The sequence below is a fragment of the Anabrus simplex genome, chromosome 11, assembly GCF_040414725.1.
Source record: "Anabrus simplex isolate iqAnaSimp1 chromosome 11, ASM4041472v1, whole genome shotgun sequence".
Taxonomy (NCBI): domain Eukaryota; kingdom Metazoa; phylum Arthropoda; class Insecta; order Orthoptera; family Tettigoniidae; genus Anabrus; species Anabrus simplex.
Window position 1 is genome coordinate 75868663 of NC_090275.1, and position 18091 is coordinate 75886753.

Consider the following 18091-nt stretch of genomic DNA (forward strand, 5'->3'; position numbering starts at 1 on the left):
CAGCTACAGATATAGCACTTTGCTCACAATCGTCTACTTCGTGGACCAATGTTCGTGTAGAATTTGATGATTCTGTGTTTCCTGTAAGTGATTCAAAGCATGAATTATGCGTGTAAACAATGCAAATTTTACTTACATTCGAGAAATAGAGACATATCTAACGTATTGTTGCGAGCTGTTTGTGCTTACCTTACGTAAAAAAAAATCTCCCCTTCGAATTGGTGCTCTTTTCTCCGTCTGCTGTTACGAACTGTCGGCTTCCCGGCTGCTTGTACTACTGCTGTCACTGCTCGCCTGCATGGCGCATCCACTCTGACGTCACGCCTATAGCATGTTCTCGATCTACCCCGCTGGCATATATATATATATGGCCTTGCGTCGTTCATTCGGCAGGTTAGTTGTGGTATAACCTTGTTAAAGACAGTGGGAGCTGGAACTCTGTACACGGCTGGACCGTGTCCGTTTTACTTGTAAACTTCGTGCTGGACTTCTGTCAAGGGTGAGCAGACACTGTTTCTTTCTATCATTTAACGTGCCCTACCTTGCTATACTTGGGCTTCGCCGTAGTAACGAAAATTGAACTTTGGTCCCTTCAGGACACATCTGAGTATTCGTGCAGCGCAAATGTTTTGCCTTTTGGACATTTATATTCCTAAAATGTTTTGTAAATGGTGTACTGGACAGCTGATCTAAAATTCTAGCCCATACACATTCCTACCTTCTGAGATGAACTTTTGCATCGCGTCTGTTAGTGCTGGGGACTTGGCGGCTAGATCCTTATCCTATCCCATTCCTCCGTTTCTTATTTCCTCGTTTTCTTTTCTTATCCCATCTATCTGTTAACTTTGCGTAAAATGGTGCTTGCTCAAAAGATGTGGTCTGCTAATTATTTTGTATGTTCATCGGTTAGCTTCAATTTTATTATCGCTTCTGCGCATGCATGTGTGTTTTAATCCCTTCTGGGATCACTTGTTAGAATTCCTATTTTTTTCTAATCTACCAAAAGGATCACTCCCTGGATTGGAGATTGGTTTATTTCTATTATGAATCTCTAGAATTGTTTGGCATGAGGTTACATTTTTTTGATGTCCTATTGTAAACATTGTATCAATTTGTGAGCTTATCTAGCAAGTGTATGACACTACCAACTTTGTATTCTACTGGCACGAGCCTGAAACTTTATTTGATGTACCTCCCTTCTAGCGTATTGTGTAATATAATGCAAAGAAACTGATTTCAGAATCTATGGGTTCCCTCCCCCTTTTTCTCTTTCCCCTAATTGAAGTGTCGGAACATATGTCCAAAGATTGTAGTGATTGGTGCTTAGGAATTCGATTATGACGATGTAATCAAATTTTGTATCACCTACGTGTTTTAAAATCAAACTTAATGCTTTTATTACGCCATATGCTGGTTCATACTATTTGTTCTGATGTAAAGATAATTTGTTACGCCTTTGAGACTGGTATAATATATTTGTTATTTTCAAACTTGTTTTCCAAAATTCTCTTTCGCGAGTTCCTTTCCCCTATTACTTCTGTTTTCACGTGTACCTACCACGGCAATTCTCTTGGGTAGTGGCCCTTTAACTTCTTTATGCACATGTATGGAGCTCTGAATTACACTGTTTACGGTAATGTTGGCACGATGTATTGAACTGTTATATTCTCATGTTGCACGCTTCTCGGCACTCTGCGCGCTTGTGTACTGTCAGTTCTGAGTACTTTGATATCTTGTTGTCTAGCATCCCGATCAAGGGCACTCTCCTAAAAACAAATCTCAATTACAACGCTATTTCTAGCAAGTTGATAGTAAGTAAAGACACTATCAAGTACAAAGAGCGTTACAGTATAAGGGATAGGGCTACGACAAAATGGCATGGAACAAAACTTGTAGATAATTCGAAATTGAACGGAGATTGTGTCATCCCTTTTGTGATAGGACTTACTGTTTAGCCGCGAAATAACTCAAAACGAAGGTCTGCATCGTCATTAAAATTGCCTTCATACTTCGATATTCTCCGGGAATAAAAAGTGAAAAATTTAAAGATCTTCGAAGTTTTCCGTTGGTTACAGGCTAAAACGTATAATTTTGCTAAATTTCAATCTTCTAGCTCGTCTGGCAGATTGTGCTGAAACCCTGATTGTTGGGGAGGGAGGTAAAAATGAGGACGTTCAGAAAACTAAAACTAAAAAATATGCAGGTGGTCATTATTACCCCTTAAACGGATAGCTGCAAGAAAATTTCGACAAAATAGTCAATGTACAGACACACGATTGTTACAATTTTATTTATTTATTTTATTTATTTATTTATTTATTTATGTATGTATTTATTTATTTATTTATTTATTTATTTATTTATTTATTTATTTATTTATTTATTTATTTATTTATTTATTTATTTCCTCGGATCTTACAGTATTTAAACCAAGCGATCCTTCAAGGAACACATTAACTTTAACCTAAGTTATATATTGGTAAAACTAACAAAAAATTAAATTATATTAAATTAGGTAAGCGAATTAACATAATAAAATAAATTAGGGTAACTAATCATCACCACGGCAAGGTGGCCCCTGGCCAGCTCCTATTGGAGATCTGATCGCCATGGCAATACGTCACCAACCAACATATCAAAACAAATTTAAATGTATATTACAAAATTACAAGACAACTAGAATAAGAAAAACAGTAATTAAGTAATGACAAAGCAAACAAAATTGAGCTCTGATTTAACAGTGGCTGGCAACTCTGCATAAGTATAAAATACCTTTCGGCAGAAACAGAACAAAACAAATAAAATAAGAATCGCACACCGGCATACCCTGGAAGGCTAATGGCCTTCCTCATCCTGTGATGTTAGCAAAACCCGGCTGACTGCTTCCTCCCTAACCCAGGCTAGCTGACACCAACTCACCTCCTGCTCAAACTGCTGAGCTGTGCCTACCTATGCAACAACATATGACCTCAACCTTCAATGTCTTACCAATTAACTAAATTTTTTACTCTTAGCAAACCGGAGACATTTCCAGGCCGTAATGACCCAAACTCAATATTAAATTACATCCTAAATAACTTGATCACTTTAACTCAAATACAATTGGATGCCGTTATGCATCAGTAGACTAAGCGCCATTTGACGAAAATTGAGATTTTAGCGCCATCTTGTAGAGGAAGGCTTGAACTATTTATAAAAAATTCCCCACTGCATTACAAGAGGCCGTTAGTTGTTAATAAACAGAAAACCTAAGCGACAAAGCGGGAATCAGTAAAAATGTATATTGCATCAGTAGACTATGCGACGTTCCAGTTTGCATCATTGGACCAAGCGCCACATTCCTCACATTGCGCGCGGATGACAGCGAAGGAGCCCGCGTTTTCGATAGTGCTGACATTTTTACGTGGTGATACACTGTGTAGTTTATCAAGTGACGAAGTTAAGCGATGTATCAAGTACTCCCAAAAGTAAGGAGAAGGACAATGCTACTTATGCAGCTTGCTAAGAAGGTTGAGTCTGAGAATCACTCTCTAGAATTTGATGGTGAATCTCAGGAAGTAAATCTAAATAAGTCAAGACAGAGACGACCACGGGAAAGTAGAGTTCCCTTTCACCAGGCATTAATACCATTTTGGCCAAAAGGAAAACCTATTATCTCTGAAGCCAAACTGAGAGACTTTGGTTCGCTGATGCACCTAATACCTGCAGATGCCAAACAATTTTACCAGAATCTTCAAGCAGATTCAGACATCGTGGATGACGTAGATAGGTTTAATGGATATCCTGATTTCGAGATTGAATGAACTGAGAGCAACAATATTATTACCTATCCAGTGATTTGTGTGTATTTATGGGAGAAAACATCTTTCATCACATTTTCTGTCTCAAGCAGAACAAAACAAGGCTTAAAAATATCACGTCAATACTGTACTCTCAGAACACAATAGGCCCATCGTGAAGGAAAATTCATTCAAAAATTGTACAGACTACAATGGCTCATGTCTTACAAACGTATTTGACTCAGATAAGTTGAAATTCCTCAAATCAGTAAGTCGTTATAGCAACGACTTTAGAGAATAGCTTTCCTTCTAGAATTTCTCCATCTAAAACTTGAATAATGTACCGGAGTTGTGGCGCGGCTCGTGGTGGATCAAGCACTTAGCGGGCCTTTTCAGACAGTAGGAGATTCAGTTTTTAATCGTGGCTGCCGCCACGTTGTATTTTTTGAAGTTTTACTCAGTAGATACTCAACAGTTGAGGGTTTTTGGTGTAGCATCGTGATACATTATTCGCACTTGAGAAAAACCTTAAATTGCATCAGTAGACTAAGCGCCATTTCTTCAAGAAAATCTATGTAGTGATAGTATAAAAATGTTGAAATTTGGTGAGAAGGTACAATCTATTATCCTACAACACCAGTAATACCATATTTAGTAAAATTATGTTCGCTCGAATTTACACATAGAACCAAATTTAAACGCGATTATCTCGCAACCAACTTTTGGCGCTTGGTCTAGTGATGCATAACGGCATCCAATTAACAAACACACTCCACTATCTACCTAATTTAGCTTATTAACATTACCTCTAACCACTCACAGACCAAATTCTAACCACGTTGTAGCTGCCCCCAAATTCCAATCACCTTCTATCTGCCCTTCATTCTAACACCAAACTCCATAAGTAATCACATTCATAAACCACCAAATCAGCCCTTTACGAATAACAATACAATTCCAGCATTAACTTGCTCTCTCTTGTACAGTTCACAATACAACTCTAATCACTCTTAGCCCAAACTCCTCTTATCATTTACATGCATCTATCACTCTTAGCAAACCGTAAACACTTCCAATCCGCAATGACCCAAACTCCACATTAAATCACTTAATCATCGTCACTGTTACTCACTATGTACTCATTATCAAACACTCTACCACATAACCCTATTCACTCTCACATATCACCAAATCAACCCCTTTGAATAACAATTCAAATACACCAATCGAAACTCCACATATTACCTAGCTTACTTACTAATACTACTTAACTTTTTACTTCTCGTTACAATGCCTTCATCACTTTTCCCTTTCTTACCCCATAGTTCCTTTAAACTCATGCTTCTCCCTTTATTCATAGTTCCTCTTACTTCTGCTTCTTCCCTCAAACTATTATTTTCACTATGCGTTTGCCCGCTTGCCATTTCTTGAGCTTTTCTCTTCCTCAGCACTTCATAAATTGCTTTTGCAATCGACTTTCTGATCTCTTCCGATCTCGACGCACTAATATCACATAGCTCACTGATTCCATTTGATCTTTCCTTCAAGGAACACATTAACTCTAACCTAAGCTATATATTGGTAAAACTAACAAAAAAATTAAATTATATTAAATTAGGTAAGCGAACTAACACAATAAAATAAATTAGGGTAACTAATCATCACCAGGGCAAGGTGGTGTAGTTTCTGTGGGTGTGGCGAGGCATTGAGGGGTATGAGGGAGGAGTTGGAAAGTTTGAGGGAGATAATTAGGATTCTCACAGAAGACAGGAAGGAAGATAGGACTCCCTCAAACAACGTACAGGTTACAGTAGGTGTACAAGAGGGAGGGGAAGGAAAGGGAGGAGTTGTAGAAGACAGGTGGTCTAATGTTCTAAGGGGAAGGAGATTGCAGGCTAAGAGCTCTATTCAGGATCAGAATTCAGGACAGGTGTCTGTGCAAAATCGGTACGAGTCACTCCAGGTAGAACAACGGAGGGAAGATGAGGGACAGGGAACTGTTGCTGAGATGTGTGGGAGTAGGAGGAAGGGAAAAGGTAGGAAAGGAAAATGTAGAGTAGATGATAGGAAAAGACAGGTGGAACAGGGTCATAGGAAGGAGAAAAGGGAGGAGGAAGTAGCTTCTGCAGTTATCAGGAAAGATAGGGCTGACCAGGACGGGAGGGGATCAAACGAGGTGGGTAGGGTTGAGGCTCTGGTCATGGGAGATTCCATCGTTAGACACGTGGGGAAAGTGTGTGGAGGAAAGGGTACCAGGGTAGAGTGTTATCCAGGAATTAGGTTGAGGCAGGTGTTGAGGAAAGTAGAAGAGAGGGAGGAGGGGAAGGAGAAGGTGGTAGTGTTTCACGTTGGTACCAACAACGTAAGGCAAGCTGATATAAGTACCAACATAGTTGGAGATGTGTGGGATCTGGTAAATGCAGCACGGGTGAAGTTTAAGAAAGCGGAGATTGTTATTAGTGGAATACTGTGTAGAAGGGATACTGACTGGAGGGTGATTGGGGATTTAAGTGAGATTATGGAGTGGGTATGTGGGAAACTGGGAGTGAAATTTCTAGATCCAAATGGGTGGGTAGGAGATAGGGATCTGCGCTCAGATGGCCTTCATTTAAACCGCAGTGGTACGTATAAGTTAGGAAATTTGTTTGGAAGGGTAATAGGGAGGTACATTCAGGGAAACGGGATGGCCTAGGGAGCGGTGATAAGGGAACAGGGAACTGGAAATCAACTAGGGATGACATAAAATTGTTAGTGTTGAACTGTAGAAGTATTGTAACGAAAGGAATAGAATTAGGTAATTTAATAGATATATATTCACCAGATATTGTAATAGGAGTTGAATCATGGCTGAGAAATGATATAATGGATGCAGAAATTTTCTCACGGCCTTGGAGTGTGTATCGTAGAGATAGGATAGGAAGGGTGGGAGGCGGAGTGTTCATTCTGGTGAAAGAAGAATTTGTAAGCTACGAAAAAGTTAAAGATGAGACACATGAAATTCTAGGTGTAAGGCTCATTTCTAAAGATAATAGGCAACTTGATATATTTGGAGTGTACAGATCGGGAAAGGGTAGCACTGACGCGGATTCAGAATTATTTGATAGGATAGTCAGCTATGTGGGAAACGACATGGAAAGAAATGTGATTGTAGCGGGAGATCTGAATTTGCCAGATGTCAATTGGGAAGGAAATGCAAACGACAGAAAGCATGACCAACAAATGGCAAATAAGTTAATATGGGAAGGACAGCTGATTCAGAAACTGATGGAACCAACCAGAGGGAAAAATATCCTGGATGTGGTGCTGATAAAACCAGATGAGCTCTATAGGGAAACTGAAGTAATAGATGGTATTAGTGATCATGAAGCTGTTTTTGTGGTAGTTAAAAATAAATGTGATAGAAAGGAAGGTCTTAAAAGTAGGACTGTTAGGCAGTACAGCATGGCTGATAAAGCAGGCATGAGGCAGTTTCTAAAAAGTAGCTATGATCGGTGGAAAACGGTAAAGATAAATGTAAACAGACTCTGGGATGGGTTTAAAGAAATTGTTGAGGAATGCGAAAACAGGTTTGTACCATTAAGGGTGGTAAGGAATCGTAAAGACCCACCTTATTATAATAGAGAAATAAAGAGACTAAGAAGGAGGTGCAGACTGGAAAGAAATAGAGTTAGAAATGGCTGTGGAAGTAAGGAGAAATTAAAGGAACTTACTAGAAAATTGAATCTAGCAAAGAAGGCAGCTAAGGATAATATGATGGCAAGCATAATTGGCAGTCATACGAATTTTAGTGAAAAATGGAAGGGTATGTATAGGTATTTTAAGGCAGAAACAGGTTCCAAGAAGGACATTCCAGGAATAATTAATGAACAAGGGGAGTGTGTATGTGAGGATCTTCAAAAGGCAGAAGTATTCAGTCAGCAGTATGTAAAGATTGTTGGTTACAAGGATAATGTCGAGATAGAGGAGGAGACTAAGGCCAAAGAAGTAATAAAATTTGCATATGATAACAATGACATTTACAATAAGATAGAAAAGCGACTGGAATTGATCAGATTTCTGGGGATATACTAAAGACAATGGGTTGGGATATAGTACCATATCTGAAGTACTTATTTGATTATTGTTTGGTCGGAGGAGCTATACCAGATGAATGGAGAGTTGCTATAGTTGCCCCTGTGTATAAAGGAAAGGGTGATAGACATAAAGCTGAAAATTACAGGCCAGTAAGTTTGACATGCATTGTATGTAAGCTTTGGGAAGGCATTCTTTCTGATTATATTAGACATGTTTGTGAAATTAATAACTGGTTCGATAGAAGGCAATTCGGTTTTAGGAAAGGTTATTCCACTGAAGCTCAACTTGTAGGATTCCAGCAAGATATAGCAGATATCTTGGATTCAGGAGGTCAAATGGACTGTATCGCGATTGACCTGTCTAAAGCATTTGATATGGTGGATCATGGGAGACTACTGGCAAAAATGAGTGCAATTGGACTAGACAAAAGAGTGACTGAATGGGTTGCTATATTTCTAGAAAATAGATCTCAGAGAATTAGAGTAGGTGAAGCTTTATCTGACCCTGTAATAATTAAGAGGAGAATTCCTCAAGGCAGTATTATCGGACCTTTATGTTTTCTTATATATATATATATATATATATATATATATATATATATATATATAAATGATATGAGTAAAGGAGTGGAATCGGAGGTAAGGCTTTTTGCGGATGATGTTATTCTCTATAGAGTGATAAATAAGTTACAAGATTGTGAGCAACTGCAACGTGACCTCGAAAATGTTGTGAGATGGACAGCAGGCAATGGTATGTTGATAAACGGGGTTAAAAGTCAGGTTGTGAGTTTTACAAGTAGGAAAAGTCCTCTCAGTTTTAATTACTGCGTTGATGGGGTGAAAGTTCCTTTTGGGGATCATTGTAAGTATCTAGGTGTTAATATAAGGAAAGATCTTCATTGGGGTAATCACATAAATGGGATTGTAAATAAAGGGTACAGATCTCTGCACATGGTTATGAGGGTGTTTAGGGGTTGTAGTAAGGATGTAAAGGAGAGGGCATATAAGTCTCTGGTAAGACCCCAACTAGAGTATGGTTCCAGTGTATGGGACCCTCACCAGGATTACCTGATTCAAGAACTGGAAAAAATCCAAAGAAAAGCAGCTCGATTTGTTCTGGGCGATTTCCGACAAAAGAGTAGCGTTACAAAAATGTTGCAATGTTTGGGTTGGGAAGAATTGAGACAAAGAAGAAGAGCTGCTCGACTAAGTGGTATGTTCCGGGCTGTCAGCGGAGAGATGGCGTGGAATGACATTAGTAGACGAATAAGTTTGAATGGCGTTTATAAAAGTAGGAAAGATCACAATATGAAGATAAAGTTGGAATTCAAGAGGACAAACTGGGGCAAATATTCATTTATAGGAAGGGGAGTTAGGGATTGGAATAACTTACCAAGAGAGATGTTCAATAAATTTCCAATTTCTTTGAAATCATTTAGGAAAAGGCTAGGAAAACAACAAATAAGGAATCTGCCTCCTGGGCGACTGCCCTAAATGCAGATCAGTATTGATTGATTGATTGATTTTCATCATGTCCGTCCTCCCCAGCGCTACTTTCTATTGTCTGTCTTTCCTCCACTCTCTTCCCTATCACTGATTCCTGCCTCAGTCCATCCTCTAAAGCTCGTAGTTTCGTCACATTCCAAAATCTGACCCATGTGCCATTAGTTACCACTAACTGCTGCCCCCTAATGTGTGCTCTTAATCCTTGTAGTTTGGCCCTTACCAAATTTTTTTTAGGATTTTCAGATTCTTGTTCCCTTCTCTACCCATGTCTCTCTTAACCCAGATTTTTTCACTCTGTAGGTTCCCCGCGTTTCTTATCACTATTTCAGCCATCAAGTGGATATTAACTTCATTTTTATAGGCCTGTTTCCATGCGCTGAACCTATCTTTTCTACGTCATCTTTGTCTACTTCGCTGAATTTAATTTTCATTTTGTTCTGGATGACATCCACAACTTTATAAATTGTCCCCACTTTGTACTCTCCCTTTTCTTACGGTACCCCATATATAAATAAGCATTTCTTCTTCTGTTCCTGAATACTGCGTTCTATTTCTGTCTTCGACTTCGACATTTCCTCTTCCATATTTCTTATTTTCTCTCTGAGCAACACAATTTCTCCCTCGTTATTCCCCACTTTGGTCATTGTTTCGTCCGCTTTTTTTCTGGATCATTTGTCTCATATTTTCGAACTCCTTCACTTGTTCCTGTAACATAGTTTTGATCTGTTCAAACGGGCAAACTTCTTCCACAACTTCTCTCACCACTCTCTTTATGACTTCCACATCTTCTCAGCTCATGTTGCCACTGGAAATCGGCCCAGGGTTAATTTCCACGCCTCCTATGACTAACATAACCATAACCACCGCTGCCACCAACATCCAGTCACCCTTCATTCCTAGTTCCACAATACCTTCTTCTCTTTTGGCTGTATTCTTCTTCCATCTTCCCTGCCATAACTACCCGATACTGCTCCACACCAATCATCTTCCTCTTCAGTTTCCACTTCCCTCTAGCACTCACCGCTCACACTCCACACCCGTTCTACCGGCACGCTCGACTCAGCACATCCGTAGCCGTTGCTGGCTTAGGTTAGCCTGAATTTTATTTATATAGGTGCCTGCTGCCATTTCTTGATGGATACAGTACTTTTGTATCCATCTCTTGGCACAGGCCAGAGTAAAATGTAGCTTCCACCGAAGTCCCAGTCTCATCCATGGCTGTGACAATATGGAAGCTGCTGGGGTATGGGTGGTGCTGAGTAATGACATTCAGAGCACGACTAGTGCATCTGAGTGCTATGAAAGGTGTTGCTCATAGGGTCAGTCGTGCTGCAATAGCACTTGCTGACCCAGTGAGGAAAGCAATGGCAAACTACCTCACTCCTCGTCTTGCCTAGTACGCCTCATTTTGGTGCTGCCATTGGTTTTTGCGGTTTCCTTATAACCGCATAACCTTTGGTGGTGCTATTTGAGGATCCAACCAGCCTCTGGGCTGATGACCTAACAGACACAGAGATAGCTGTTAGATTCTTCAGTCTGCCTAAAACTAATTTTGAGTAACACATCTATAAACTACCTGAAAAAAAGAACACTTATAGAAAGAGTTTTATACGTGGAAAAGAACAACTTAATCAAATTAGAATGGCCTGTTTCGTTCTTAAAAGAACATCATCATATTCTATCGACTCATACTCAAATATTTAGAAAGTATAAAAGATTATGTTTATTTCTGTTTATATACTTATGAACTTGAAATCTGGAAATTATCTTAGAGAAGTCCCGTTTTCTCTCAATCGGAACAGTAGTTTTCGAGCCTGTCTGAAATAAACTAACTAACTAACTAACTAACTAAAATAATCCCATTTTTAATAATCTTACCCGGAGGCCCCGGGTTCGATTCCCGGCCAGGTCAGGGATTTTTACCTGGACCTGAGGGCTAGTTCGAGGTCCACTCAGCCTACGTGATTAGAATTGAGGAGCTATCTGACGGTGAGTTGGCGGCCCCGGTCTAGAAAGCCAAGAATAACGGCCGAGAGGATTCGTTGTGCTGACCACACGACACCTCGTAATCTGCAGGCCTTCGGCCTGAGTAGTGGTCGCTTGGTAGGCCAAGGCCCTTCAAGGGCTGTAGTGCCATTGGGTTTGGTTTTTTTAATATATAACATTAACGTATCATCATTGATGTATTCAGGTATCTTTCCAAACCCGGTTTAAAAATGAAATTAACATTGTAAATATTATTTCAAAAATATTGTGAACATTCCTCACGGTTTACGTCTTTCTTTCTTTCTTTCTTTCTTTCTTTCTTTCTTTCTTTCTTTCTTTCTTTCTTCCATTCGTTCTTAGTCCGTTTACCGACCAGAGTTGGTTTTTCCCTCAGACTCAGCAAGGGATCTCACATCTACCGCCTCAAGGGCAGTGTCCTGGAGTGCAACAACTTCGGTCGGAGAGGGATCTCGCCCAGGCCACCTCACCTGCTATGTAAAACAGGGGCCTTATAAAGTATGGGAACATTAGAAGGAAGAGGGAAGGCTTTAAGTTAGGTACCATTCCGAATTTGCTTGGAAGAGAAGTGGGAAACTACGGAAAACCACTTCTGGGATAGCTAAGGTGGGAATTGAACCCCTCTCTACTCAGTTGACATCCCGAGGCAGAGTGGACCCCATTTCAGCCCTCTTATAGGGAACCAAACCCGGGCCTTCGGGGTGTCAGCTAATCACACTAACCACTGCACCACAGAGACGGACCACGATTTAAAAACCGTCATAAGACCTATATTATATGCCCAAAAGAAAGAAATATCATTCAATTTTCTGTCTCTAAGGGCAACTGAAGTATGGACCTCGGAATTAAAGAAAAATTATATTAAAGGATAAATTTAACGACACTGGCTGTGAATGTTACAGTCAAGATTTTTTTACAAACTGTTAAAACTGACTGTTTCATTGGACTAATTCTCCATATTTGTACTGCTTGAATAAAAGGAAAACACCTAGGATTGTGATGCGCGGGGATATTTCACTGTAGAGGCCTCAGTATTGGAAATGCAACTGTGTGTTGACAAATGCCAAAAGATTAGGAAAAGGGCAATTAGCCAGGGATTACTCGATAGGAGGCCGGAACGTGACCACCGAGATAACGGTGTCCACGTCCAGAAACAGTTGAAAGCTTACAACATCGTGTCAGCTTTTGCAGGTCGGTTCCAGGAAACTGGGGTTGTACCGTTGTTGAAAGATGTGCTATTTTTAAGTTGCAGAGTTCGGAAGACTGGACAGGATTGTGAGCTGAACGTTTGTTCCTCATTTTGTGCCATATAAGTAACTTTCTTTGAAGTTTTGTCACTAAAGGCAAAATAATGTGCATCCTCGGTAAGTTATGATTTAAAAAAAAAAATTCTAACAGTAGCAAGACAGATCGCAGATGCGTGCCTTAGTTCTATAGATAGGTCTATATATGTTGTCAAATGCCCGGGGACTGATTGGAACCTCAAATGGCACCACCAAAAGCGCATGTACCTATCTTGTGTGGCGTTAGGATTTCGAGACTTGGGTAAGTATGTACACTAAGAATAATCTCGCAATACACCAGAGTGGAAATGGTGAGTCAAAATACCAACAAAACAAACACGATCATAGAAGAATATAACTAAGTCATGAACTTGGACACTAGTCCGACTAATGCAGTAACATAAACACCAATCTATGGAAGTGATGGCATGCCACGAAAAAAGATTTACAACTCTCCAAAAAATCCATACATGCACAAGTACTCAGATCTCAATTTTCAAAGTGAAGGATTTCAGCAGAGCGCATAGGGAAGCATATTACTGTGTCCATTTTTTCAGAGGAACCCGAGGTAAGTACAGATAATTAAAGGACATGGAAATGCGCGTGATAAAAATCAGGGAAACAGAAGGAACAGTTTTTTCATAACAATAATATATTAGCACAAACACCAAGAAGAATTTTTACAAGCCAAAGAAAGTGAAACAGATAATAAAGAATCCAACAATATTTTAAAGATTAGAAACTTCTGATTTCCAAAAAACATATGGCACGACCATTTAACAGCACTAATTTCAATTTAAAGAAAACAGTTAGACTCGAGGCAAGATGAATTTTACAATAGTTTACATTGGGAGTATCCTACAAAACGGTAAACAGATATTACCCATTAATACGAAAATTTTAAGAAAGTTTTGAAAGGCATTAGGCCTCTGTACAATAGCAAAAGTAGAAGAAAAGGTAAAACCCGGGACAGGAACGGGGGAAAAAGGGAAGGACGTGAAAGAGAACAGTACCTAAGGCTGGCAACAGGGATTAGGAAAAATAGAACCTACAAGCATTGATGGAATTCAAATTTTCAAACAGAAGCTAGGCGTTAATAAAATTACAATTAGTCCTATTCTTGCGTTTGTTCACCAAGTCTATTGGAATCCAGTGGTTCATATCACAGTAATCACTTGACGTAATTGAAAGTCAAATTTTGAAGAGAGATCGTAATGCAGTTGCAAGAAAAACACGACAGTCAACAGCTCAGACTAGCAATATTATTACCGTGAACAGTCATTATTAGCCAGTACAGGAAGTGCAGCATTAAAAAGAAAGTGAGGTATAGCAAGGGAAAATAAATTTTAAGTTCGCTCACCCGTCCAGCAGTCCTTGAGCTTCAATCATGAACATTAAACACCATTTAAAAGGAAACATTGCACACGGACCAGCCGCTAGCGTAAGTAAAATAAAGTCCTCCCTCCACACAAGTCGTCGTCTTCATCCAACTCGCCGATCAAGCCCAGAGCAGGCCTTATTTATACTCCGATGGAAACGTCCAGAAAAGACGAGAGCAGACGGTACACATTGCACAGCGAGGCGGTAGGGGAAGAAAGGAGGGAGGGTAAGCAGCACGGACAGTACAAACTGGACGGGCGAAGAGAGCACACACACACACACAGGTTAGTAGCGGCATGTCAAGCGTAGCAGACGTAGAATCAGGTAGAATAGTTGAAAAATTTGGAGCACGTTATATACTCCCAGCAGCCGGAGAAATCCGAAGGATTGGGTGGAGAAGCGACGAAAGTCCATAGATGCTCCAGAGGGGCGCCGAACTCCGGAACAAGAAGAGAGAGTCGTCGTCGAGAAGGCGAAAACAAAAAGCAAGAACAGGCATGAGTTACAAGTAAGAGAAAAAATGGACAGAGGGGAGGGGAAAAGGTAGAAAGAACGATCCGGATCAAAAAGGGGTATAAAAGGAGGAAAAAGAGGGGGGGATACAATAAAGTTTACAATATAAATTACAATGAATATAAAATATAAGTGGCCGTGCAAAAGATTAAACAAAACTAGGAAATTTAAATAAATAAATGAAGTTACATTGACAAAAGATCTAATCGTAAACATGGTGTCCCATAAAGAAAAGCAAACCCAACAGGGGAAAATGATCGATGGGGGAGCCTGACGAAGTGACGAAGTGTGTGGAGGGGGCATGACTGGGTGAGCGAAAAAAAGGCAAAGATATGAACCACAGAAAGAAAAAGAAAAAAGGGGGGTGTACACGCGTGAACAAACGCAAGTAAAGAAAAAACAATAGTACACTAAGAAAGAAAAAGGGGAAATGAATTTATTTGTTTTCCATCCCTGCGGTAAGCCAAAGGGTTAAGCGGAAAACTTTTTCAAGAGAGAAAAATGAGCCTTACGAATATCATTAGGATTGTCCAAGGATTGCAGCAAAGCTGTAACAGGGGACGAAAAGGAAAGAATGCGAAAGGGCCCAAGCCAACGGGGAGAAAGCTTAGCAGATAAGTGTTGAGAGGAGGAACGAATGGGATGGTTTTTGAAGAGAACTAAATCCAAAGGTTTGAAGGTGGGAGAGCGAACCCGAGAATTGTAAGTTTTTTTATGGAGGTCTCTGGCTTGAAACAACTTTTTGAGAGCATCTTGCAAGTGATCAGCGGTGAGAAGATGAGGTGATGTGTTTAACAAAGAAGATAAATCCCATGTCAAAGAGAGAGGGGTGTGTAATTCACGGCCTAAGAATAGTTTAGCCGGAGTGTAAGAGGTTGAATTATTAATAGTAGCGTTTGATGCTAAGGCAAAATAAGGCAATTCAGCATCCCAAGTCCGGTGATCATGGGAATGAAAAATAGATAGAAGGGATTTTAGATTACGATGATAACGCTCAACAACGTTAGCTTGAGGGTGGTAGGGGGAAATATTGATTTTATTAATGACATTAGAAAAACAAAAATTATAGAAGACTTTAGAAGTGAAAACAGTAGCATTATCAGACACTAACATTTTGGGAATACCAGTGATGGGGAAAATTTGGGTAGATAATAAGTTAATGATTATCTGGGAAGAAATCGTACGTAAAGGACGAAGAACAAGAAATTTGGAAAAACCATCGAGCAAGATGAAAATATAAGAGTTAGATTTCGAAGATTTTACAAGAGGTCCCACGATATCAACATAGAATTTCTCAGCAGGGTAAGTAGGGCGGGAGGCAGCATAATTACCATAGGGCTGATGATTGGGGGGCTTATGTTTCTGGCACAAGTCACATAAGCGGACCCACGAATATACCTCTTTCCTCATCTGAGGCCAAAAGAACTGAGAAGCAAGACGAGCATAAGTTTTAGACATGCCAAAGTGACCCCCAACAGGGGAACCATGGAAATACTGAAAAACCATTTGTCGTAGACTGGAAGGGAGAACGAGACGAGGAGTGGCGCGCGGAGTAGGTTTGAAAATTAGAAGCTGATTTTGGAGGCGAAAGGGGCCAGAATAATCGGGAGAAGAAAGATCTTGACAAAGTTGTTGACAATAAGGATCAAGTTTTTGATGATCAAGATATGATTGAAGGGAAAGGGGAAAATTGGTAAGGGAAGAAATAGAAGTAACAGAGTTAATAGGAAGTTGATTAAGCTCAGAAAGATGAGATGAAATATCATTAAGAAGCCGAGATAGCGCTTCAGCAACAGAATTATGATATCCGGAAACAAACTTAAGAGAAAATTTGAAACGGGATAAGCGAAGCAACCATTTACCGGTACGTCCAATTTTGGGGGCATTATGTAATAATCAAGAAAGAGCTTGGTTATCGGTACTGACTAAAAATTCGCGATGGTCTAAGTACTCCGCAAAATGCTCAATGGAAAGAATGAGAGCTAAAGCCTCTCTTTCATACACAGAATATTTACGTTCAACGGGGGTAAGAAGACGACTGAAATAAGCAACAGGTAAGGTTTGATCGTTCTTCGTCTGCTGGAGAACAGCACCTATGGCAACATCGGAGGCGTCAGTGGAAAGTTCAAATTGTAAATCAAAATCAGGAATTTGCAAAAGAGGGGCCTGAGAAAGCTTAGACTTTAACGTATCAAAGGCGGTTTGTTGAAGAGAAGTCCAATGAAATTTGATACCTTTACGTTTAAGCAGATTGAGGGGTTCGGAAAGTAGAGAAAAATTGGGAATATATTTAGCATAAAATCCAATCATACCAAGAAAAGAACGCAAGTGTTTGAGATTAGAGGGAGGAGGTATTTTGTGAATGGCAGAAACTCCTTCAGGGTCGACAGCCACACCCTGTGAACTTAAGATGTGACCCAAAAATTTAATAGATGTCTGGGCGATAAGCACCTTAGAAGGGTTGACAGTTAAGCCGACTGAGCGGAGGCGAGTCAATACTTCACGGACATGGAGTAAATGGGTTTCAAAATCGGAAGAATAAATAAGAATATCATCAATAAAGGGAAATAAGTATTTATATTTTATATCAGCAAACAAGGAATCCACAAACCGCTGCATAATTTGTGAGCCAAGATTCAAACCGAAGGGGACTTTTTTGAATTGATATAGTCCATTCGGGGTAATGAAAGCCGTATAGCGAGAACTAATGTCATCTAAAGGAATTTGATTATAAGCAGAATTTAAATCAAAGATGGTAAAAACTGAGCATTTGAAAAATGTTGAAAAGCAGATTGCAATTTTGGCATGGGATACGCATCATACAGGATGCGGGAATTTAATTTTCTATAGTCCACTATAAAACGAGAGGATCCATCGGGTTTATCCACGATGAAAGCGGGAGAGGCATAATTAGAAGATGAAGGAATAATAGTCTCAGTTTGAAGCATTTGATCAACTAAGGCATTCAAAATTTTCATGCGAGGGGGACTCAAAAAATAAGGAGAAGAACGAACCGGGGTTGGATCAGTAAGATCAATGTGAGCAGAAAAATTTTTGACGGTGCCCAAGGTGGGGGTAATGACATCGGAAAACTCATCAAGTAAGGACTGAACGCGGTCAGAATGAACAGAATTTATAGGTAAACATGTAGAGGGATGAGAAAGGGGGAAGTCAAAACTATGAACCAATGGAATAGACTTACAAGAAAAATGAAAGGAGACCGTAGAGTTGACCGAATCCAATATAAGTCCAGTATGGGAAATAAAATCAAAACCTAAAATAATAAGTGATGATAAGGTTTCAACAACCAAAAAGGTAAAAGGCCAAGAAAAATCTTGCATCTTAATATTCAAAGAAATAGCACCAACGATCTCTAAAGGCTGATTGCAGGCAGAGAGACAACGTACAGTAGAGGGAGAATAAGAGAGCTGAGGACATAGAGATTGCAGAGATTGAAAAAATGGTAAACTAATAAGAGAAACAGCAGCACCAGAATCTAACAAAGCAAGAGAGGGTAGGTTATTTACGGTGACGAGAACATGAGAGGACGGAG